The following is a 26,813-nucleotide window of genomic DNA, read 5'->3' on the forward strand; positions in this document are numbered from 1 at the left end:
TCTGCAGAAAATTATGACACTGATTAAAGAAATTAAAGATGATACAAACAGATGGAGAGATATACCATGTTCTTGGATTGGAAGAATCAATATTGTGAAAATGGCTCCACTACCCAAAGCAATTTACAGATTCAATGTAATTCCTAGCAAAATACCACTGGCATTTTTCACAGAACTATAAGAAAAAAATTCACAATTTGTATGGAAACAGAAAAGACCCCTAATAGCCCAAGCAATATTGAGAAAGAAAAACGGAGGTGGAGGAACCAGGCTCCCTGACTTCAGACTATACTACAAATCTACAGTAATCAAGACAGTATGGTACTGGCACAGAAACATAAATATAGATCCAAGGAACAGGATAGAAACGCGAGAGATAAACCCACGCACATATGGTCACCTTATCTTTGATAAAGGAGGCAAGAATACACAATGGAGAAAAGACAACCTCTTCAATAACTGGTTCTGGGAAAACTGAACATTCCACTATCACCAATGGACATGTAAAAGAATGAAATTAGAACACTCCCTAACACCATACACAAAAATAAACTCAAAATGGATTAAAGACCTAAATGTAAGGCCAGACACCATCAAACTCTTAGAGGAAAACATAGGCAGAATACTGTACAACATAAATCACAGCAAGATCCTTTTTGACCCACCTCCTAGAGAAATGGAAATAATAACAAAAATAAACAAATGGGACCTAATGAAACTTAAAAGCTTTTGCACAGCAAAGGAAACCATAAACAAGACGAAAAGACATCCCTCAGAATGGGAGACAATATTTGCAAATGAAGCAACTGACAAAGGATTGATCTCCAAAATTTACAAGCAGCTCATGCAGCTCAATATTAAAAAAACAAACAACCCAATCCAAAAATGGGCAGAAGTCCTAAATAGACATTTCTCCAAAGAAGATATATAGATTGCCAAAAGACACATGAAAGAATGCTCAACATCTTTAATCATTAGAGAAATGCAAATGAAAACTACAATGAGATATCATCTCACACCGATCAGAATGGCCATCATCAAAAAATGTAGAAACAATAAATGCTGGAGAGGGTGTGGAGAAAAGGGAACCCTCTTGCACTGTTGGTGGGAATGTAAATTGATACAACCACTATGGAGAACAGTATGGAGGTTCCTTAAAAAACTAAAAATAGAACTACCATATGACACAGCAATCCCACTAATGGGCATATTACCCTGAAAAAAGCATAATTCAAAAAAACTCATGTACCAAAATGATCATTTCAGCTCTGTTTACAATAGCCAGGACATGAGAGCTACCGAAGTGTCCATCAACACATGAGTGGAAAAAGAAGATGTGGCACATATATACAATGGAATATTACTCAGCCATAAAAAGGTACAAAACTGACTTATTTGTAGTGAGATGGATGGACCTAGAGACTGTAATACAGAGTAAAGTAAGACAGAAAGAGAAAAACAAATACCGTATGTTAACACATATATATGGAATGTAAAAAAAAAATGGTCATGAAGAACCTAGGGGCAAGATGGGAATAAAGATGCAGACCTACTAGAGAATGGACTTGAGGATATGGGGAGGGGGAAGAGTAAGCTGGGACAAAATGAGAGAGTGGAATGGACATATATACACTACCAAACATAAAATATATAGCTAGTGGGAAACAGCTGCATAGCATAAGGAGATCAGCTCAGTGCTTTGTGACCACCTAGAAGGGTGAGATAGGGAGAGTGGAAGGGAGGGAGATGCAAGAAGGAAGAGATATGGGGACATATGTATATGTATAAGTGATTTACTTTGTTATAAAGTAGAAACTAACACAGCATTTTAAAGCAATTATCCTCCAGTAAAGATGTTAAAAAATAAAAAACCCAAAGCAATTAAGATAATTGCATTAGGAACACAAATATCGATAATTACCTTAAATGTAAATGGATTAAATGCTCCCACCAAAAGACACAGACTGGCTGAATGGACACAAAAACAAGAACCGTATACATGCAGTCTACAAGAGAACCACTTCAGACCTAGGGACACATACAGACTGAAAATGAGGGCATGGAAAAAGTTATTCCATGCAATGTAAATTAAAAGAAAACTGGAGTAGCAATTCTCATTTGAGACAAAATAGTCTTTAAAACAAAGACTATTACAAGAGACAAAGAAGGACACTACATAATGATCAAGGGATCAATCTATGAAGAGGATATAACAATTGTAAATATTTATGCACTCAACAAAGGAGGACCTCAATACATAAGGCAAATGGTAACAGCCATAAAAGCGGAAATCAACCAAAACAAATCATACTAGGGGACTTTAACATTCCACTATCGCCAATGGACAGATCATCCAAAATGAAAATGAATAACAAAACACAAGCTTTAAATGATACATTAAACATGATGCACTTAATTAATGTTTTTAGGACATTCCATCCAAAAACAACAGAATACACTTTCTGCTCAAGTGCTCATGGAACTTTCTCCAGGATAGATGATATCTTGGGTCACAAATCAAGCCTTGATAAATTTTAAAAAATTGAAATCATATCAAGTAACTTTTCTGACCACAGCGCTATGAGACTAGTTATCAATTACAGGAAAAAACCTGTAAAAAATACAAACACATGGAGGCTAAACAATACACTGCTAAATAACCAATAGATCACTGAAGAAATCAATGAGGTAATCAAAAAGTGCCTATAAACAAATGACAATGAAAACACAATGCAAAACCTATGGGATGCAGCAAAAGCAGTTCTAAGAGGGAAGTTTATAGCAATACAAACCTACCTCAAGAAACAAGAAACATCTCAAATAAACAACCTAACCTTACCCCTAAAGCAATTAAAGAAAGAAGAACAAAAAGCCCCAAACTTAGCAGAAGGAAAGAAGTCATAAAGATCAGATCAGAAATAAATGAAAAAGAAATGAAGGAAATGATACCAAAGATCAATAAAATTAAAAGCTGGTTCTTTGAAATGATAAGCAAAATTGATAAACCATTAGCCAGACTCATCAAGAAAAAAAGGGAGAAGACTCAAATCAGTAGAATTAGAAATAAAAAAGAAGTAACAACTGACACTGCAGAAATACAAAGGATCATGAGAGATTACTAGAAGCAACTCTATGCCAATAAAATGGACAACCGGGAAGAAATGGACAAGTTCCTAGAAAAGCACAACATTCTGAGACTGAACGAGGAAGAAATAGAAAATATAACACCCCAATCACGGGCACTGGAATTGAGACAGTGATTAAACATCTTCAAACAAATAAAAGCCCAGGGCCAGATCGCTTTACAGGTGGATCTTAACAAACATTTGGAGAAGAGCTAACACTTATCCTTCTCAAGCTCTTCCAAAATATAGCAGAGGGAGGAACACTCCGAAACTCATTCTACGAGGCCACCATCACCCTGATACTAAAACCAGACAAACATGTCACAAAGAAAGAAAACTACAGGCCAATATCACTGTTGAACATAGATGCACAAATCCTCAACAAAATACTAGCAAACAGAAGCCAACAACACATTAACAGGATTATATCCCATGATCAAGTGGGGTTTACCCCAGGAATGCAAGGATTCCTCAGTATACAAAAATAAATCAATGTGATAAACCATATTAACTAATTGAAGGAAAAAAAACCATATGATCATTTCAATAAATGCAGAAAAAGAAAATTGAAATCTTTTTTTGTATCTATTGAGACCAAATAATAAAGACCATATATGACAAACCCACAGCTAACATCATTCTCAATGGTGAAAAATTGAAACCATTTCCTCTAGGATCAGGAACAAGACAAGGTTGTCCACTCTCACCACTCTTATTCAACATAGTTTTGGAAGTTTTAGCCACAGCAATCAGAGAAAAAAAAGAAGTAAAAGGAATCCAAATCGGAAAAGAAGAATTAAAGCTGTCACTGTTTGCAGATGACATGATACTGTACATATAGAATCCTAAAGATGCTACCAGAACACTACTAGAGCTAATCAATGAATTTGGTTAAGTAGCAGGATACAAAATTAATGCACAGAAATCTCTTGCATTCCTATACACTAATGACAAAAAATCTGAAAGAAAATTTAAGGAAAGATTTGTTACATTTACCATTGCAACAAAAAGAATAAAATAATTAGGAATATACCTACCTAAGGAGACAAAAGACCTGTATGCAGAAAGTTATAAGACACTGATGAAAGGAATTAAAGATGATGCAAACAGATGGAGAGATATACCATGTTCTTGGATAGGAAGAATCAACATTGTGAAAATGACTCTACCACCCAAAGTTATCTACAGAATCAATGCAATCCCTATTAAACTATGAATGGCATTTTTCACAGAACTAGAAGAAAAAATTTCAAAATTTGTATGGAATCACAAAAGAGTCTGAAGAGGCAAAGCAATCTTGAGAACAAAAAACAGAACTGGAGGAATCAGGCTCCTGGACTTCAGACTATACTACAAAGCTACAGTAATTAAGACATTATGGTACTGGCACAAAAACAGAAATATAGATCAATAGAACAGGATAGAAAGCCCAGAGATCAACCCACGCACATATGGTCACCTTATCTTTGATAAAAGAGTCAAGAAGATACAATGGAGAAAAGACAGCCTCTTCAATAAATGGTGCTGGGAAAAGTGGACAGCTACATGTAAATGAATTAAATTAGACCACTACCTAACACCATAAACAAAAAAAATCTCAAAATGGATTAAAGACTTAAATGTAATGCCAGACACTATAAAACTCTTAGAAGAAAACATAGGCAGAACACTCTATGACATAAATCACAGCAAGATCCTTTTTGACCCACCTCATAGAAAAATGGAAATAAAAACAAAAATAAACAAATGGGACCTAATGAAACTTAAAACCTTTTGCACAGCAAAGGAAAGCATAAATAAAATGAAAAGACAACCCTCAGAATGGGAGAAAATATTTGCAAATGAAGCAACTGACAAAGGATTAATCTCCAAAATTTACAAGCAGCTCATGCAGCTCTATATCAAAAAACCAAAAAATCCAATCCAAAAATGGGCAGATGACCTAAATAGACATTTCTCCATAGAAGACATACAGATTGCCAACAAACATATGAAAGGATGCTCAACATCACTAATCATTAGAGAAATGCAAATCAAAACTACAATGAGGTATCACCTCACACCATTCAGAATGGCCATCATCAAAAATCTAGAAACAAAAAGTTCTGGAGAGGGTGTGGAGAAAAGGGAACCCTCTTGCACTGTGGGTGGGAATGTAAATTGATACAGCCACTATGGAGAACAGTATGGACGTTCCTTAAAAAACTAAAAATAGATCTACTATATGACCCAGCAATCCCAGTACTTTGCATATAGCCTGAGAAAGCCACAATTCAAAAAGAGTCATGTACCACAGTGTTCATCGCAGCTCTATTTACAGTAGCCAGGACATGGAAGCCTGTCCATCGACAGGTGAATGGATAAAGAAAATGTGGCACATATATACAATGGAATATTACTCAGGCATAAAAAGAAATGAAATTAAGTTATTTGTAGTGATGTGGATGGACCTAGAGTCTGTCATAGAGAGTGAAGTAAGTCAGAAAGAGCAAAACAAATACCGTATGCTAACACATATATATGGAATCTAAATAAATAAATAAATAAATGGTCCTGAAGAACCTAGGGGCAGGACAGGAATAAAGACGCAGTTGTAGAGAATGGACTTGAGGCCACGGGGAGGGGGAAGGGTAAGCTGGGACAAAGTGAGAGAGTGGCATGGACATATATACACTAGCAAATATATAATTGATAGCTAGTGGGAAGCAACTGCATAGCACAGGGAGCTCAGCTCGGTGCTCTGTGACCACCTAGAGGGAAGGGATATGGAGTGTGAGGGGGAGACGCAAGAGGGAGGAGATATGGTGATATGTGTATATGTATAGCTGATTCACTTTGTTGTAAAGCAGAAACTATCACACCATTTTAAAGCAATTATAGTCCAATAAAGATGTTAAGTAAAAATAAAATAATTAATTTGTAACCAGTGGAGAAAAAGAAAATGATGTATTTTCCCTGGAGAACATTTGGCAGTTTCTTACAAAAATAAACATGGAAATACTATATAAATCAGCAATTATACTCTTGGACATGTATTTTAGAGAAATAAAGACTTATGTTTATACAAAAACATGTATGTAAATGATCATAGAAGCTTTATTCATAATTCATAAAATGTAGAAACAAACCACATGTCCTCCATGGTGTATGACTAAAATACAATAATTCAGCCATACCATGGAATACCACTCAGCAATAAAAAGGAACATGCTATTGATAATATCAAATTTTGTATTTGTATTGTAAGGAATTATGCTGAGTTAAATAAAAGCCAGTCTCAAAATGTTACATACTGTATTATTATATTTATATAGCATTCTTTAAATGACAAATTATAGTTTAATGACTTCCAAGGATTAGGGATCTGGAGTGGGAGAGAGTTGGTTTTAGTTAAAAATGGGTGGCTTGAGGTATCTTTGTGGTGGAACTCTTTTTCATCTTGACTGTGGTAGTTGTCACACTAGTCTACACGTGTGATAAAACTGCATAGTAGTAAATACACACACACAGAAGTCCACATATAACTGGTGAAATCTGAATAAATTTGACAGATTTTATCAATGTCAGTTTCTTGGTGTGATTTTGCACTCTAATAATGCCAGGTGTTACCACTGGAGTTTACTGGGCAAAAAGTACACAGAATATCTCTATTACTTCTTACAACAGCATGTGAATCCACAATTATCTCATTTTTTTAAAAAAAGAAAAAGAGCTGAAGTCGTAAAATTTAATAGATAAGGAAAATTGTTCTATATATGAATAACAAATAAGATGCAGAAAATTATATAATATGATAATATTTCTTATTAAAGTAAATAATAAAAAATGTTATTTTATTTACAGGAAAAAATAAGTATGCAACTTTGAAGAAGTCATTAAATCTCTCTTTACTTCCATTTCATCAGACAAAAAATAAGAGTTTTGGACTGATTCAGCTCTAAAGTCCTTTCTTGCTCCAAATTTCTATGATTCAATGAAAATGAAAAGCTGGGAAAGAAAGCTGGGATTAAGAAATGAGTTTGGGGTGTAGTTTTCCAGTTAACCAGTGCGTGTAAATTTTTATAAGGAGAAAATGCAGCTAAGTAAGCTGAGAGTAAAGTGACAGAGCATTTTTAAATCAACAGATCAAGATTTTTGTTTTCCCTCTTGGGAACTGTACAGAGATTTGTGGAGCTGCTAAATTGCCTGTAAAAATCTTATTTTGTCATATAGTATTTTGGCAGGTTTGATAGTGAGAGTTGATGAGAAGAGTAAAATTGTGAGTTGGCCAGTTGGATATATTCTGAATAAAGGCTTTGGCTTTGATTATCAAGGGTGTTGGTTTAGCATTTGACTATGTTCATACAATTATCAAAGATTTCCTCTAAGTACTGGATTGAAGATGGAGACCAGTGATTAAAAGCCAACTAAATTTTCTCTGTTAGTTTGATCCTAAGTATAGTTATTTTTTTATTTTTGCAAAAATAGCTTTTTAAAGCTATAGGGGATGGGTAGAATCAATGAGCAGAGAGAAAAAACCCTCTATATTAGGGAGAGTAATAAACTAGCACTAAAAATCCTGGGTTTTATTATTCAACCCTGTTACTATATTTCCGAATGACTCATACTTCCTGTGGCACAGTTTAGTATATATAAAAGAAGGAAAATACTATCTACCTCCTACTTTTCAGAAAACAATATGGAATTTATTTAGGTAGAAGGTCTGTTTAATGTTTTAAGCTAAAGAATAATACTATGTGAATATAAGATCACTTCAATTTGTTATATATGAAGAAACACAGATAAATTAAAAAATGACCTTATAAAACAGAATTTCAAAGCTTACTCTGCTGGTTCACTAAGAGTAATGAATTTTACTTCTGTTTTTTTAAAAGTTCTTACTTATTACAAAATCAGATTGGGTTCAATTACTATGAAATCACCAATATTGCATATGTTCTATTTTGTATGTAATATATTTAAAAAGCTATTACCACCCTAAAGTTTAAGGTAAAGCATAAACTGCAACTTTTATTTTTTAGGTATTTCTTTGAAAATTATTTTGAAAACAGTAAGTTATCTGACTAATGAGAATTATCTGAGGAACTAGTCCTTAGCTTTTTCCCTTGATACATGAATTTTCTTCCATAAAGAAAGAACAATGACACAATAGAACCCCCACCACAATCCTGTAAGTGGGTTGCTAAAAAAACCTCTTAAAGTGTAGGGTTATTTTATTATGAGATTAATAAAAAATAGCAATTTTCTGTTGCTCTACACTGAAACAAAACACAGTTATAAAGTAAGTGAAACTTAGATTGGACATGACTGAACTGAAAAATTCCCAAACGATCATCAAGGAGTTGTTTCCCAATCCCACAGCTGAGATAGGAACCTTTAGACCATAGTTTTTGAGAATAGAGACTGCTTAGAGGAAGGGTTAGCTCACTATGAGAAACTCAAACTATACAAAAAAATGTAAAAATGAAAGAAAAAAAAATCACCCCAAAACCCACCACCCATACATATGTTTTCCAGGAGGCATGGCAATCACTTTATATTCCCATATTGTTTAGAACTACATGTTAGATTACGTCTATAGAAGCAAAATTATAACATATGTACATGCTTTGGAAAGGGACAGTCTTTAAAAACAAAAAAGCCATTGAAACTCAGCCTTATAGTTCTCCAAAAGGAATGCTCGGACCAAAGAAAGGTCAATAAAAAGGAAATAGTATTTACACCTGTTTAAGGAAATTCAGAGTAGTGAACTTCATACCTGTCCACTAAGACATATTCTTTATTCTCAAGAACTTTTTCAAAGTCCATGGGATACAGGCTGAAAAGGAGATCTGGCTTGGAGCCAGTCTGGGGTGGAACCAAAGATTACACCTTAAGTCAGTGGATCTCAACTTTTATTAGGCATTAGACTTTGCTGCAAAGCTTGCAATATAAATATATCCCAGGTCCCATGCCTCAGAGACTCTGATCCAGAATGTCTGTGGTCAATTCTATAATGATACTTGTTTCACAACCTCCCCAGACCTTCACTTTGAGAAACATTACAATAAATCCAAATAAATACATTTCTCTATGCTTCTGTTCCCAAGGGCTTTAATGTGTAAATATTCTTTCTTTGAGTTACAAGACTCAGATTTAGCACATATCAATAATTTAATTTAACCATGTTTCAGATTTTCCATATACTTAGGAAGTCATGATCATTTTATAACTAGAACCATATGTGTAGTAATGACAAGGCAATTTGGGATTTATAACTTGACATTACAACTTGGGCATTACCCTTTTATGGGAGAATAACATCCTCGTAATTTTCATTGGATTAGAATGATTTTCTTTATGATATGAACACAATATCCTAAAAATGTTAAAAATTGCATTTTTTTAAACCCAGAGAGTTAATGAAACCAAAATACGAAAGAAAAATAACAGGACATGTGATTCTAATTCATCCTCCCTCAGTCTCTCTGTACTAGAACTGCTAAACTCATAATTACCACTTTACTAAGTCAACATCTCTTTATGTAAATTCCATATTATTTGCTCAATGAATCAAGCCTAAGATAATAATCAGGCTTCTCCTACCTATTTCCGTACCAACAATGGCCCACTGTCTATTTTTGGCAAAGCTCCCATTCATCTCTCTCTTTATAGCCTATATCCTTATATAGGCAAGGAATTAATTTCATCAACTCTAACCCATGCCCCCTCCCCATTCCCATCTCAGTCCTTTGGTCAATAGTAACAACTGCTGCAAAAAAGTCCAGTCAGTGACAAAGATACAGGATCTGGCTTAAAGAAGTCACTGGTGACTTTTATGAAAACATATACAGTCATTTTAAATTGCTTTAAGGTAGGAAATGCATGCAAATTAAAATATAAACATTCCATAGTATACATTTCTAACACACTGATGGGATCAGCTAAAATGAAATCCTCCTCTGAGTGGACTTGACAAAACATAGGCGAATTGTGTCAATGTTCTTGACTGTGTTAAAATTGTATACATATGACTTAAAAAAAAAATGGTTAGAGAAGGCTAGTCAAGTTGAGATAAAGCTGGCTGTATCCCAAAGTTAAGTAGAAATGTGTTACCACCCAAACACCCATTTTCACAGTTCAAGCCTTCACAAGCTTTCCCTGTCTTTCTGAAAATTGGACGCAATCAACCTAAGAGGAAATGTTAGCAGGGTGGAAGGTTGTCGATTAGCAAGGCTAAATAGTTTTTCTCTCATATCTTTTTTTAACTTCAGCTTTGTTGAGGTATAATTGACAATTAAAATTATATGTATTTTAACAGTGCAACTTGGTGTTTTTATATGTGTATACATTGTGAAACAACCACAATCAAACTAATTAGCATATGTATTACCTCATATAGTTACCTAATTTTTTTGTGGTGAGACCACTTAAGATCTACCCTGTTAGCAAATTTCAAGTATACAACACAGTATTGTTAACTATAGTCACTATATTAGATCTCCAGAACTTATACATCTTGCATAACTGAAACTTTGTACACTTTGACAAACATTTCATCACTTTCCCAATCCCAAACCCTGGCAACCATGATTTTTCTCTGTTACTATGAGTTTGAATATTTTAGATTCCATATACACATGAGATTATGCAATATTTGTCTTACTGTGGCTGGATTATTTCACTTATCATAATGTCCTCCAGGTTTATCCATGTTGTCACAAGTGTCAGGATTTCATGCTTTTTTTAAGGCCATTACTATTCCATTTTGCATGTGTGTGTGTGTGTGTGTGTATATCACATTTTCTTTTTTCTTTTTTAAACATCTTTATTACAGTATAATTGCTTTACAATGGTGTGTTAGTTTCTGCTTTATAACAAAGTGAATCAGTTATACATATACATATGTCCCAATATCTCTTCCCTCTTGTGTCTCCCTCTCTCCCACCCTCCCTGTCCCATCCCTCTAGGTGGTCACAAAGCACCTAGCTGATCTCCCTGTGCTATGCAGCTGCTTCCCACTAGCTGTCTATTTTACGTTTGGTAGTGTATATATGTCCATGCCACTCTCTTACTTTGTCCCAGCTTACACTTCACCCTCCCTGTATCCTCAAGTCCATTCTCTAGTAGGTCTGTGTCTTTATTCCCGTCTTGCCCTTAGGTCCTTCATGACCTTTTTTTTTTTTTTTTTAGATTCCATATATATATGTGTTAGCGTATAGTATTTGTTTTTCTCTTTCTGACTTACTTCACTATGTATGACAGACTCTAGGTCCATCCACCTCATTACAAATAACTCTTTTTATGGCTGAATAATATTCCATTATATATATGTGCCACATCTTCTTTATCCATTCATCTGTTAATGGACACTTAGGTTGCTTCCATGTCCTGGCTATTGTAAATAGAGATGCAATGAACATTTTGTTACATGACTCTTTTTGAATTATGGTTTTCTCAGGGTATATGCCCAGTAGTGGGACTGCTGGGTCGTATGGTAGTTCTCTTTTTAGTTTTTTAAGGAACCTCCGTACTGTTCTCCATAGTGGCTGTGTCAATGTGCATTCCCACCAACAGTACAAGAGGGTTCCCTTTTCTCCACACCCTCTCCAGGATTTATTGTTTGTAGATTTTCTGATGATTGCCATTCTGACCGGTGTGAGATGATATCTCATTCTAACAGGTGTGACATGATATTTCATTGTGGTTTTGATTTGCATTTCCCTGATGAATAGTGATGTTGAGCATATTTTCATGTACTTGTTGGCCTTTTGGAGGTCTTCTTTAAATAAATATCTATTCAGTTACTTTGCTCATATTTTAATCAATTTATTCTGGTTTGTTTTTACTCTGAGTTATGATTTCATTATATATTTTTAATATTTGCTACTTATCAGATATATGGTTTGCAAATATTTTCTACCATTCTGTAGGCTACCTTTCATTCTGTTGATTGTTTCCTTTGCTGTTCAGAAGCTTTTTTATTTGATGCAATCCCACTTGTCTTTCTGCTTTTGGTGCATGTGCTTTTGGTGTCTTATTTAAAATGTCATTGCCAAGACTAATATTAAGGATTTTTTCCCTTATGTTTTCTTCTAGTCATTTACTCTTTCAGGTGTTATGCTCAAGTCTGTAATCAATTTTGAGTTGATTTTTGTATATGATGTGGGATAAGGGTCCAATTCCATTCTTTTGCATGGGATATCCAGCTTTACCAGCATCATTTACTGAAGAGATTATCATTTGCTCATTGTGTGTTCTCAGCACAGTTGTTAAAGGGTGAGTTGACTGTAAATGCATGGATTTACTTCTGGGGTCTTTATTCTGTTCCATTGATCTATATGTCTATCTTAACACCAGTACCATACAGTTTTAATATTTGTAGCTTTGTAATTGTAACTCATTTCTTAAATCACCTTTTAATATAGGCAAAATAAAGCCTTCTAAAGGCTCAGGTCAGCTTTCTTGGCTACTTTTGTTTGCCCATGTGGCTTGTTCTAGAAATGTAGAATTTTAAAGTGTTTTCTAGGTTCATGTAATGGACCAGCCACAAATTTTGGCCTTGTCTCCAGTAGGGAGTTAAATCTTTGACTGAAAATGAGAGCTATCAACTGATTGCAAAGAATTCACTGCTGCTATTTTCACCTTTTTAGAAGTCATTTTCCCAATGCAGCAGTTATCAAGGTCTCATTACTTTTTTATGCACTTACTTAACAAGTGGCACTTGCTATGGGGAAGTTGCTCTGTAATTGTTGTTTTAACCTAAAGCAATACAATGGTCTCATTTATTTGTCTTGCTCAGCAACACAAGTCTAGCTACTTCCTAAAATATAGTCAAAGGAAACCCTCTTCCTGTGCCATATCAGAATGTTGTTTATTTATTCTGTTTTATTGTGAGAAGTTTAAAAACAATGGAACCAAACTAAAAGTATATATGTATAGCTGATTCACTTTGTTATAAAGCAGAAACTAACACACCGTTGTAAAGCAATTATACTCCAATAAAGATGTTAAAAAAAATAATAAGGGAGGGAGATATAAAACTTTTGCAAGGCATAATTTCAGTTTGAGGTTTAATATAGACAAGGATGACTTTGAGTTTTTTAAATGGTCAGATTATGGACAAAATTTTCTGAAACTTAATATTTTAACAATACAATATAGATAACAAAATGGCTGTGTTTGCTTGCAAAAGGGCTATATAACTCAAAATTGTAAAGAAAACACTCTGGTAGGACAGTAGTTGGGAGATGTTACTCAAAATATTCAAGTAGATATAATAGGAACTCTTTATTATGTTTAAAGTTAGCTCTCCAACAATGCTGTGTCAGCCAAGTCTTTTGTTTATACCATGTATGACCTAAGAATCTAATAATGTCAAGAATATGGAAGAAAGTTCAGAGGAAGAAAGTCAAGAGTATTTGACAATGGCTAATACTGTAGGCATAAAAATTTATAATACCATAATAATTTTCTTTATAAAAGCCACCTTGATTATGCACCAATGTGACAGATTAGGGAAATGCACTGTAGCTATATTACTGGATAGTTCAGTATGTGTGTGATTTCACACGCTCTCTTTTGCCAATGTTTAAAACAATCTACACAGGGAGTAAATTCCCCTTGTTCATAAATCTCAAGTAAAATAGAGAAAGAGAAAATTGGATAAAGGTAAGGGCTTTCTAGCTGCTTCTTACAGTCTCGTGTGTCATTTGTCCTTGATTACTGTCATTGGCTTTAAATAACGTGTTGCTCTGTTTATTCTATGTCTGCCTGCTTTTTTTTGATGAATGTTGGAACTTAAAAATGTATAGGAAGATCCAAACAAAACAAAACAAAACAAATAAAGCCCTCTACATGTATTTTGAGGAATTTAAACCTGTCACAATGCTATATAAATCTACAAGGAATTCAAAACCCTTAAAAATATTTTTGAGCCTAGAATAACACTTTCAGGAATCAGGAAGTTAAGGACATTTTCAGTATTTTAAATTTGGAATAGTTCATGCTAAAAAAAGTGTGTAGGGAAATATTCTTGCATTCCTGAAATTTTACTAGTTTTTCTTTCTTAAGAATATGTTTTAAACCAAATTAAGCCAATGTCAATTTATTTGGAAAGGTGGTTCTTCCACTATGGCATCAAAAACCAGAAAAATTACATATGACTTCTTATATTGTTTTGGAAAAGACATTAATATAAAAGTTGATATTCTTCTATAGTTTCACTGTGCCAATAATAATAGGAATAAGGTTATCTCAAATGTATATGCTTTGCTCTATAAAAGGTGTCAAAGATAAACAAACCTAGACTCTAGTTAAAGTGGTAAGGACAGATTTTTTTCCCTCAGTTTTATTGTGATATAATTGACATGTAGCAATGAATAAATTTAAGGTGTACAACATAATGACTTGACTTTCATATATTGTGAAATGATTACTGCAATAAGTTTAGTTAACATCCACCATCTCATATACAAAAAAACTCAAAAAGAAAAAGAAGAAAAAAACATTTTTTTCCCTTGTGATGGAAATTCTTGGAATCTACTCTCTTAACAACTTTCAAACATACTAATACAGCAGTGTTAACTATAGTCATCAGGTTGTACATTACACCCCCAGAACTTATTCATCTCATAACTGGAAGTCTGTAACTTTTGATGACTTTTACCCAATTCCCCCCACCCCTTATCCCCCACTAACCACAAATCTGACCTCTTTTTCTATGAGTTTGTACCTATGACAGATATATTCATCTGTCATTGGACACTGAGGTTATTTCCATGTCTTGTCTATTGTAAATAATGCTGCTATGAACATGGGGTGTGCAGCTATCTCTTCGACATAGTGTTTTTATATCCTTCAGATATATTCCCAGAAGTGAAATTACCAGATCATATGGTAGTTCTATTTTTAATTTTTTGAAGAATCTGCATACTATTTTTCATAATGGCTGTAACAATTTACAATTCCACTAACAGTGCACAAGTGTTCCCTTTTCTCCATATCCTTGCTGGCATTTGCTATTTTTTGTCTTTAATAACAGTTATTTTAACATGGCATGAGGAGATATTGTGGTTTTTACTTGCATTTCCATAATTATCACTAATGTTGAGCACCTTTCATGTGTCTATTGGCCATTCATATATTTTCTTTGGAAAAATGTCTATTCAGGTCTTTTGCCCGTTTTTCATTTTTTTTATTTTATTTGCTACTGAGTTGTATGAGTTATTTGTATATTTTGGATGGTAATTCCTTATCAGATATATGTTTTGCAAATATTTTTCTCATTCCATACATTTTCTTTTCTTTTAGCTGATCATGTATTTTGGTGTCCAGAATCTTTTTAATTTGATGTAGTCCCACTTGTTTATTTTTGATTTTGTTGCTTGAGCTTTAGGTGTCATATCCAAAAAATCATTGTCAAGACCCATTTCAAGGAGCTTTTTCTTCTGTTTTCTTCTAGAAGTTTTATGGTTTCCAATCTTAAATTTAAGTCTTTAGCCCATTTCAAGTTAATTTTTGTGAGTGGTATGATACAGTAGTAGTTTTATTCTTTTACAGTGAATATCCATTTTTTTCCCAGCACCATTTATTTTAGAGATTGTCTCTTAAATTATGAATATAGTATTGCAATAAATAAAAGAGTCCAGTGTTAACTAAACTCAAATTTGATTTGTGCAGAGGTAACAGGGTATTTTAAAAGGAGAATGAGGGAATAGAAAGGGGATTGAGTAGAGGCTTAATAGAGTTAGGAAAATGAAAAATTACAAAAAAAGGGAAAGGATTGGGTTAATCCATGTGAAATCTACCTGGATTTGTTAACTGGTGCTTCTTGAAGTTAGATTCCTTCCCTCCCACACAGATCTGGAGACAGGTCTTCCATTTTAAGGTTTTGACTGAAAAAACAGTAAATATTTTGAGAAGCTTTTTGTTTTCTCAAGCAGGCACTTTAAGGGGGACAAGAGTCATCCTAGGGATGTAGCCTGGAGCTGTTAGAAACTATGTTAGTATTTATTCAAGTATTTTTATAGGCCAACGTTGAGGTCTAGTTGATAAGAGGGCTCAGAGGAGCCTGGCTAGAGTTTGGTTGAGGAGATATTCTTTGTCAAAGGTCTTGTAAGTAAATATATATTTCATATGAATAGCTTCACCACGAGCAAGTACTTCAATTTGTAAAGTACTTCAAATGATAGACATTCCTTTGTTCCATATCTCTCCTGGGAACTGAGCAGTAAACAAAACAGACAGTCCTTGCTCTCAAGGAGTTCATATTCTAGCGAAGGGACAAACTGATAAGCAAATAAACAAGTAAGTATATAATATAATATCAGGTTGTAATAAGAATTATGAAAAATAAGAGAGGTAAGGGAAAAGAGAAAGATGTGATGTGGGTAGTCAGTATTACAAAGGACCATAAAAATTACATTTGAAGTGAATGGAGTCTGCCATAGGAAGATCTGGTGGAAATATATCCCAGGCAATTGGAACAGTGAATGCAAAAGCTCTGAGGCTGGTGTGAACTCAGTGTTTTAGAGAACAGAAAGGCCCACTAGCTGGAATAAATTGAGCAAGGAGGATAGCATTACAACCTATAGTCAGCAGGCGATCAAGCACCAGATCATAGATGGCCTTGTAGGCTTGTCACATGTATGTCAAATTCATCAAAACTGACAACCAGAATTTGTTATCTGAGGTGATGGACATGAGGGAGTTCATCCTCCCACATGGTGGGTTGATGTGAAACTTTGTTCAATAAGGAGGTAAACCCATAAACACAGAGTACTAGACAATGAGTTATGTATGTATTATGGATGATAATGAACTACTGTAACTCTGATTCTTCAGGAAGCCTAGTCTTAGAACTGCTTAGGCCCAGGAAGACTAGATGGTTGCAAAAATGGTTCCCATGATACCTAAGTTTTCTGTGCAATTTAATAATAAATCTTCTTCCTTGAAGGTAATCTGTGCAAGCATAAGTAATCTTTGTGATTTTAAGTGGTCTATCACAGGCCACCTTGTATGGTTTACTGGTCCTCTATTTTTTATTCTGTATGTATGTACTTTTCTGTTATTTAATTAGGATAAAAATGATGGTCTCCAAGAATTTTAGTTTCTCTCTGCTTGCCTAACATAGTGCTTTGATTAGGCAGCTGCAGAAGTCTAGCAGAAAAGAGGCCTAGAGCAGATTTGAAGGTCATTTGGGTAACCAAATAGACTATAAATAAACAAATACATGGATAGTTAATTACCTTAGAAGTCTCTCCAGATGATGAATGTCAAATGGCCCAAGTAAGTGCAGTTATAATTGGCATATAAGTGAAAGAATTTTGATATAAGTCCCAGACAGCATTCCGCAACTATCAATATTTAAAAGAAAGTCTTTGTTAGCCAGTGCTACGGTCTGATTTATTTTATCATTTTTTTTCAATTTTCAGAAATGTCCTTTTCCAAATGGTTTAAACATAAGTACTGGGGTTTTTGTCTACTGAGTGATTTCAATGTAAGAGAGAATATGTATATCTACAGGCCTTGCATTCAACTTTACACCATAATATTTTAAAGCTAATAACTGGACAGTAAAACAATTTTCTCTATGCTATGACTAATTTTTTGTCACCAATTTGCTGTGATTTCTCTCTGCAGTGAAGACTATACCTTACTTTTATAATACAGTGCTTTTGGATCCCTTCTAACACTATGTGTGGTAAAACAATCTAAATAATTACAGATTTCTAAACACTATGATAAACAGAAAATTAATAAAACATCCTAATATACAACAATAGGACAATTTTGAAGTAAATTCTAGTATATTAATTCAATATCATATCCTATAGCTATTAAATTTATGTTGAAAAATAACTAATCCCAACTTGAGAAAATTTTAAAAAGATAAATTTGTATGTATATTATAATCATAATTATGTAAAAAGGAAAATTTTTAAGTATTTAAAGAATGGGAGAAAATACAGTGGAGTTAAATTTAATGTTAATAGTGATTCTGTGATGCAGAACTATGAGTGTTTTTTCTTCCTTCTACTTGTTTTAACTTTTAAAATTTTGTATAATTAGGATATATTGCTTTATAGGGGAGAAAAACAAAATCTTTAATCAAAACGTAGAAAGTCTAAGGATACCTTTCTTCCTAAACACACTAATTTATGATCTGAGGCTCATATGGTTTTGTTGCCTACCTATAAACTGGATTGCACATTTTGTTATTCCTTACCAAATCCTCAATTCTTCTAGTTTCCTCCAACATCTAGATACAACTCTCCAAACTAATGTTACTAATTTTTCTCCCTCTCCATTGACTTGGCATCATTAATAACTAAAACCAGATTGCTCAGATCCTTATTAGGACTATCTAAAGAAGATCTGTGAGCAGAAGTTTAATATCTGGAAATCTTCTCCCAACATCTAGAAATCTCAACTTGCTGTCCTCTGGACACAGAAAATGAGTTTATAGTCTGCTCTAGCCATTAATATTTGCTTTTCTTTTCATAACCCACAGCATCATTGAAATGGGTTTATAGTCTGCTCTAGCCATTAATCTTTGTCTTTCTTTTCATAACCTACAACATCAGTGAAATGCCTGGTGGTTTACACTATGTAGCAAATGTCCTCTACTACCAAGTCCCAACAGATAGTTCAGCTGGCCTTTACTGAATGAAAGGTGACCAAATGAAAAACTCATATTGTTCAAAAGAAAGAAGAATTTCTCTTCTGTCCTTGAACAAGAGGAGGAACTGACAAAGACTCTCCCATTGACTAGACTTTAGATAGACTCCTCTGAGTCCTTTTTCAAACTAGGCCTCATCCTTGGGCCCTGTATTTGGCCTGCCTAGTCCAGTTGTAGCAAAAATCCTGCTAAGTCAGTTTAGAGACGATCCCCCACCCTTGATATCTGATCACCCTGGCCTTATTTTAGCACTAATCCTGTTAAGTTGGTTTAGGAAGAAATCCCCTACCCTTAATGTATTATTTTAGTAATATTCCATTTAATGATCCCCTCATTCTGCTCACTAGCTATAAATTCCCAGTTGTCTTAGCTATATTCAGAGTTGCGGCTGATCTCTCTCCTTTATTTTGATAGTCTTGACAACGATAGCAAATATCCTGAATAAAGTCTTCCTTACTGTTTTAACAAATATAAAAATATCTTTTCTTTAATTAAAACAAAAGAATATCACAGAAAGAGTTGTATACTTAATTTATTCTGAAGGAGAATAAATAAACTGTGACTTTGAGTTCACACTGAACATATTGTAATGAATAAGAATGTGTGTACTAATCAATACTAAAGTGGGAAACACAGGAAAAAATTTTATGATTCCAAAATTAAGAATTTTTCTAGAAAAAAAGTTGGAAAATTATCGCAGATGCATTCTAAGATAGTCATTCAGAAAAATCATTGAAGGGCAAGAGGTAGGACTGAACCAAATCACAAAATTCTACCTGGTGCCAGAAACTTTCTACATGGTATTAATTAAAGTCTTGGTTTTGACAAACAGATAGCCACAAAATGTAGGCAAACAACCTTTTTAAGTTAATGTGTCCTAGGTTATTTTCCATAATGTTTACTCAAGTTACTTTCTTTCCCTAATTAACTCAGAAACTCATTTTATATAACATTTGATATCATTTATATCTCATGAAATTCAAGTTCGCCTTTATTAAATGCTGTGATATACATACATATGTATGTCATATGTGTTCATCCAAGACAGGGAAAGGCCATTCTTATTAACATGTTGCTATTCTTAGTAATTAACTCCAAAAAAAGCTTAATTTTTGGATAGAGATTCTTCTTTATCCTCAACTGTCAAATCATGCAAAGAAGGTGAAACTAAATTAATTAAATGTACACCCTAAATGTGTTCAGAATACAGTGGGAAGTGCTGATTAAATCTGGTGAAGTGCCATGCATTTAAATGTGGCTCATGAAGAAAAAAAGAAAAAGGAGATCAACTTGAAGTTTCCAATGATATAAGGGGCCAAACAGGAAAGAATTAACTGGAGAGTGATGGGGTTCAGGAAGTGCTATCCCAAAATATGGCAGCTTGCCATATTGAATATTTTAAGGTGAAAAAGTTTGATAAAATGGCAGAAGCAGGAAGTCACTCTGACTCCCCCCACTTCTCTGAAACAGGACATAAAACCCTCATGTGAGAGATGCCCTACCTACACTACGAGGAAAGGAACATCCATAGCTCCAAAGACAAAAGGACACCAAGAACAGCTTTGCCAAGACTCCCCCAGTTTACTACAATTACATCATACTCTTTAACCTATAATATTCCTCCTTGACTGTGTACTCTTCATCAAACATAGCATAAAATATGCATGTCTAAATGTTTCTTTTGGTCTTCATTTCCTTATGAAGTCTCCAGTCTCATGTGAAACTTATACTGAATAAATTTGTATGCTTTTTACCTGTTAATCTATATTTGTCAGTTTAATTGTCAAACCCAGCCAGGGACCCTAAGAGGGTTGAGGAAAAACTTTTCCTCCCTTAGAGTTTCTGGTAACTATGAAGGGACTCCATCATCTGGAGACACCTTGCTTGGTCCAGAAGCTGCAGTCAGTGATCTTGGACCTCTGGCAACAGCTGGCAGTAGGTAAGAATTCATACGATGTCAGTCTTTCATATCTCTGCCTGTGGGGACCAGTTAAGCAAGTGTGGTAAAAGTCTTTTCTTTCCCAAATTCAGATTAGCAAAAAAAATTGTGAGAATTAATTCTTTGATTTGTAACTCCTGTGAATTTGGTTTGAGGGGTACCCATTGATTATTTTCCTCCTGGGAACAGCTATTGTTTTCCTATTTATCTCTCATTTTGTGCTCTGAGGACTCAACTTGGCTTTCCACGTGTTGGGGCATGCAAGTATTGGTTCTTGCATGTGCAGGTGGCTAACTGTCAGATTCAAGGCCCCAAGAATGTGGCTGGACAAAACATGTGGGTTGCACCCTATTTGCAACTAAAGTCCTACTGACAATTGCCAGCTCTTAGGGAGTTAAGTCTTTCTTTCTTTTGGCTATCTTGGGAGTGGGTCTGGATCTTGGGAAGCCTTCACATTTGCACCCTCTTTGGGACAACTTTTGCATCCATAATTAGTTATTGGTTTTGGTTTTGAGTCACCTGATAGGTAAAACTTTAGTTTAAATACTTGAAAGGAATTTTTAAAGGAGCTCTAGGTCTGATGTTGGCCAAATTGGAGGCTGATATTCAGAGCCTGATAGAAATATATTTTTAAAATTATTCCCCCCAAGCTAAAATAGAGCTATGTACTTACAGGGAAAAGAAAACATTGTGAAGCCTTTGTGGGAGGATTTATTAAATCATTGCAAAGACACACAACTCTAAATCTAAAACACAGGAGTCTTTTATCCATCTTAGCTTGATCTTTTCTCCCTTATATAACGATAATGTAGCTGGATGAATGGGTCAGCCCCTTGATATCATTCTAAAAAACAACTGTCCTGAGCACGCTGCGGCCTCCTGGCCAGTCGCCCTGCCCGCGCCCGAGTCAAGGCCATGGCGGCCTCGCTTCTGCTGCGGCAAGGAGAAGCAGGGGGGCTGAAGACTGTGCTCCTAGAAGCAGGAGTGTTTCGAGGACTTGTTTCTACAGTTTCTCTCTCTGCAGAATCAGGAAAGAATGAAAAGGGATTGCCACCGAATCGAAGAAGCAAAGTCCACCAAAAAAGTCCGCGCCAGCCGCCACCCCAGCTGAGCTGTTTGACAACACCACCTACAAGAATCTCCAGCATCATGATTACAGCACGTACACCTTCTTGGACATAAACCTGGAGCTTTCGAAGTTCAGGATGCTTCAGCCCTCTTCAGGAGGAGAGTCACCTCGCCACTGAGAGCTCAGCTTAAAACTTAACCTTCAGTGTCTTTCTACATTCTTGGCAAAAATAAAATCCGCTTAGCAGTCATGAAAAAAAAAAAAACCAAAAAACAAAATACAACTGTCCTTTTCTTACAAATCTTTAAAAAAAACCTAAAAAGCAGTTCTAGAAGAAATTCAAAGTCCACCTGATGCTTATCTATCCCCAAACTTCCTCTACTCACCTAAAAATGCTTGCAGATATTGTAAAAGATCAAGACATTGGAAACATAATTAATTGTCCTGCACTTAAGAAAAAGAAGGAACATTTGAATAATAATTACCTTAGACATCTGATAATAGGCAAATATGCCCCCAAACTCCTTTCTGGAGAAAACTTACATCCTTTCTCTGTGCCTTTGAGATGTAAATTTTCTACCATGTCTTCTCTAGGCCCTGAAAGCCATCTCTCTCTTTTCTTTTTTTTTTAATTTGATAGATGTATATTTTTTATTTATTTAGTTATAAAACATCTTTATTGGAGTATAATTGCTTTACAATGTTGTGTTAGTTTCTGCTGAAATACAAACTTCAGGGAGATGATTCTCATCAGAAGGAAAAAAGAAAACAAAAAGCTATTTGGAAACTAAACACATGAAAAGTTTTAAAAGTCTCCACAAATATTGGTAAATAGTTACCTATTTACCATTTGTGTCAGAAACAAATGGTTTGAATAAAAATATAAAGAGGAAATAAACTAATGAGCTTTATGTTAATATACCTGACACACAGCTAAAATTATAACAAGACCTCTGTTTATGTCTGCATGTTTATCTGTCTTATATGTATGCATAAAATCCCTTTCAAAAGTTCTACTAAAATCGGCTTAGATTTAAATGAGCTATCATATAAATTAGGTGTTTTTAAAACCCTCAGAAATATATAAACTACCCCCAAATTTTTAAGTTCACATAATCTGGGATAATCTTTGGTAAATAGAGGTAGTTTTTAAATTGTTGGGGTGAAAAAGGCATGCCTTTAAGTTCTCAGCATTAAATATAATACAAACATACAATTTTCTTCTACCTAGGTTGAGTAGTCAAACGAGCTTATGCTATTTCTATTAAATGTTTAAGATTTTAAAACTATAAAGCCAACCTATGAATTGCTTGATGCATGTCAAGGGTGACAGTAAACAGAGGGAGATACAGTGAAAGAGTGAGAAGAACCATATGTTTAACATTTTAGCTTCTGTGCTTCTGTACTTTTTTGATACTGCCTGATTTGTCAACAAGAAAAATAAGATAATAGCTAGTTTTGTTTAATATCACATGAAATTTTCATGAACAATTCAGGCATAATTAAGAACAAATGAATTAAATAGATGTAAGTTTATAAATGAACTTTTAAACAATAATTATCCTTTATGATATATCTACTTAAAAATAGTTTCAAAAATATGTTAATAACTTGAAATCTTAAAGCTATACTAACATAAATTAAATGATGGATATTCATTAAATATCTAGAACATTTCAAATCGAGAAAAAATATTGAAACATCAACTGCTGAACATAAACTTATCTAATTTGACATCTTGTTTTATACGGTATAGAAAAAATATATATGAGTGCATTAATAAACATGAGAAAATGTACTATGAAAAGACATATGCCATTAGAAATTATGAAATGATATATTCATATATTTGCTACAGGATGATACTATGTGGCAGGCAATTCAAAATTCGTAGTTTTCTCTGTAAAAGAAAGATTAGTAATGGATAAAATTCTAATCAATATATGTAAATAAAACCATTAGGAATGATAGAGTAAACTTTTTAAAAACTCTATATACAAGGAAAGTAAGATATTTTTGAATAAGAAATCTATAAAAGACATGTTTTTGTTAAGGGAAAAAGAGTAATTTTGTCCTAAAGTAGAATCAGTGGTTGGTCCCGAATGAGAAAGAGAAAAAGAGTAGGACAAAAACTGAATGGATATTATAAATAAAAGTTGTAGAAGGAATCTTGGAAAATAAACCTTCATCCTGTGTGTTCAGAGCTGGCTAAGATTGGATGGACTCATTTATAAGTTTTCTTTAATATTAGCCTTAGTATTAATGGTACACTAATAAAGAAAAAGAACAATTATATGATTTTCTCTCCATTAAAATGATAGTTGTCCCAGATTATTGATCTGCTCTTAATAAGAAATTGTAAAGAAAATAATTTTTTTCATTATCTTTTAAGTAATCTGCCTGGGAAGCCAAGAGTTTCTGTCTTAAAATAATTTCCCATGTTTCATGTTGTCTTTATCAGGTCTTAGAATACTTAAGAAAACTGAAGCTCCAAAATGTTAAAGAACTAAGCTTCTGTTTTGTTTTGCTTTTAAAATTATGTAATATACTCTATTTACCATTGAATTCTTTTATTACCACTTTTGTTAAATAGATAACTAAGTATTGTTTCATAGTAACCTGTGATTGTATTTAGTCAAGTTCTCAAATTTTTTGACATTTTTGACAACTTCCCCAAATCAAATTCTAAATGCAGTCTTTTCTCTTTTTTAAACATCTTTATTGGAGTATAATTGCTTTACAATGTCTGTTAGTGTGTTAGTTTCTGCTTTATAACAAAGTGAATCAGTTATACATATACATATATCACCATATCTCTTCCCTCTTGCATCTCCCTCCCTCCCACCCTCCCTATCCCATCCCTTAGGTGGTCACAAAGCACCTAGCTGATCTCCCTCTGCTATGCGGCTGTTTCCAACTAGCTATCTATTTTATATTTGGTAGTGTATATGAGTCTATGCCACTCTCTCACTTTGTCCCAGGTTACACTTCCCCCTCCCCGTATCCTCAAGTCCATTCTCTAGTAGGTCTGTGTCATTATTCCCGTCCTGCCACTAGGTTCTTCATGAATTTTTTTTTTATCCCTTAGATTCCATATATATGTGTTAGCATACTGTATTTGTTTTTCTCTTTCTGACTTACTTCACTCCGTATGACAGACTCTAACTCCATCCACCTCACTACAAATAACTCCATTTCGTTTCTTGTTATGGCTGAGTAATATTCCATTGTATATATGTGCCACATCTTCTTTATCCATTCATCCGATGATGGACATTTACGTTGCTTCCATGTCCTGGCTATTGTAAATAGAGCTGCAATGAACATTTTGATACATTACTCTTTTTGAATTATGGTTTTCTCAGGGTATTTGCCCAGTAGTGGGATTGCTGGTTCGTATGGTAGTTCTATTTTTAGTTTTTTAAGGAACTTCCATACTGTTCTGCATAGTGGCTGTATCAATTTACATTCCCACCAACAGTGCAAGAGTGTTCCCTTTTCTCCACACCCTCTCCAGCATTTATTGTTTCTAGATTTCTTGATGATGTCCATTCTGACCGGTGTGAGATGATATCTCATTGTAGTTTTCATTTACATTACTCTAATGATTAACGATGATGAGCATTCTTTCCTGAGTTTGTGGGCAATCGGTATATCTTCTTCGGAGAAATGTCTATTTAGGTCTTCTGCCCAGTTTTGGATTGGGTTGATTATTTTTTTGTTATTGAGCTGCATGAGCTGCTTGTAAATCTTGGAGATTAATACTTTGTCAGCTACTTCATTTGCAAATATTTTCTCCCATTCTGAGGGTTGTCTTTCTGTCTTGTTTATGGTTTCCTTTCCTGTGCAAAAGCTTTTAAGTTTCATTAGGCCCCATTAGTTTATTCTTCTTTTTATTTCCATTTCTCTAAGAGTTGGGTCAAAAAGGATCTGGCTGTGATTTACATCATAGAGTGTTCTGCCTATGTTTTCCGCTAAGAGCTTGATAGTGTCTGGCCTTACATTGAGGTCTTTAATCCATTTTGAGTTTATTTTTGTGTATGGTGTTAGGGAGTGTTCTAATTTCATACTTTTACAGGTACCTGTCCAGTTTTCACAGCACCACTTATTGGAGAGGCTGTCTTTTCTCCACTGTATATGCTTGCCTCCTTTATCAAAGATAAGGTGACCATATGTGCGTGGATTTATCTCTGGCTTTCTATCCTGTTCCGTTGATCTATGTTTCTGTTTTTGTGCCAATACCATACTCTCTTGATTACTGTAGCTTTGTAGTATAGTCTGAAGACAGGGAGCCTGATTCCCCCCGCTCCATTTTTCTTTCTCAAGATTGCTTTGGCTATTCGGGATCTTTTGTGTTTCCATACAAATTGAGAAATTTTTTGTTCTAGTTCTGTGAAAAATGCCAGTGGTAGTTTGATAGGGATTGCATTGAATCTGTAGATTGCTTTAGGTAATAGAGTCAGTTTCACAATGTTGATTCTTCCAATCCAAGAACATGGTATATCTCTCCATCTATTTGTATCATCTTTAATTTCTTTTATCAGTGTCTTATAATTTTCTGCATAGAGGTCTTTTGTCTCCTTAGGTAGGTTTATTCCAAGATATTTTATTATTTTTCTTGCAATGGTAAATGGGAGTATTTTCTTAATTTCACTTTCAGATATTTCACCGTTAGTGTATAGGAATGCAAGAGATTTCTGTGCATTAATTTTGTATCCTGCTACTTTACCAAATTCATTGATTAGCTCTAGTAGTTTTCTGGTAGCATCTTTAAGATTCTCTATGTATCGTATCATGTCATCTGCAAACAGTGACAGCTTTACTTCTTCTTTTCCGATTTGGATTCCTTTTATTTCTTTTTCTTCTCTGATTGCTGTGGCTAAAACTTCCAAAACTATGTTGAATAATAGTGCTGAGAGTGGACAACATTGTCTTGCTCCTGATCTTAGTGGAAATGGTTTCAGTTTTTCACCACTGAGTACGATGTTGGCTCTGGGATTGTCATCTATAGCCTTTATT

The 26,813-nt window shown here is 34.3% G+C and overlaps 1 protein-coding gene and 1 pseudogene across 4 annotated transcripts in view; one reads left to right on the plus strand and one right to left on the minus strand.

Annotated features, from left to right (window-relative positions):
• SPIN4 (spindlin family member 4) overlaps nucleotides 1–26,813 on the minus strand; it is a 235,381-nt gene that overhangs the window by 37,241 nt on the left and 171,327 nt on the right. Inside the window, exon 3 of one of the 3 annotated variants that reach the window (XR_014258440.1) lies at nucleotides 17,354–17,461. The exons of the other annotated variants lie outside the window; for them this stretch is intronic. The gene's annotated coding sequence lies outside the window, so the exon portion shown is untranslated. The remainder of the gene's footprint in view (nucleotides 1–17,353; nucleotides 17,462–26,813) is intronic. 3 annotated transcript variants of the gene reach the window in all.
• The window catches only part of LOC309651882 (NADH dehydrogenase [ubiquinone] flavoprotein 3, mitochondrial pseudogene), a 279,044-nt pseudogene continuing 273,837 nt past the window's right edge, over nucleotides 21,607–26,813 (plus strand). The window contains exon 1 of the transcript XR_014268758.1: nucleotides 21,607–25,707. The product of XR_014268758.1 is annotated as an NADH dehydrogenase [ubiquinone] flavoprotein 3, mitochondrial pseudogene (transcript). The remainder of the gene's footprint in view (nucleotides 25,708–26,813) is intronic.

The sequence above is a fragment of the Balaenoptera physalus genome, assembly GCF_965194825.1.
Source record: "Balaenoptera physalus genome assembly, chromosome: X".
In the NCBI taxonomy this organism is placed as follows: Eukaryota; Metazoa; Chordata; class Mammalia; order Artiodactyla; family Balaenopteridae; genus Balaenoptera; species Balaenoptera physalus.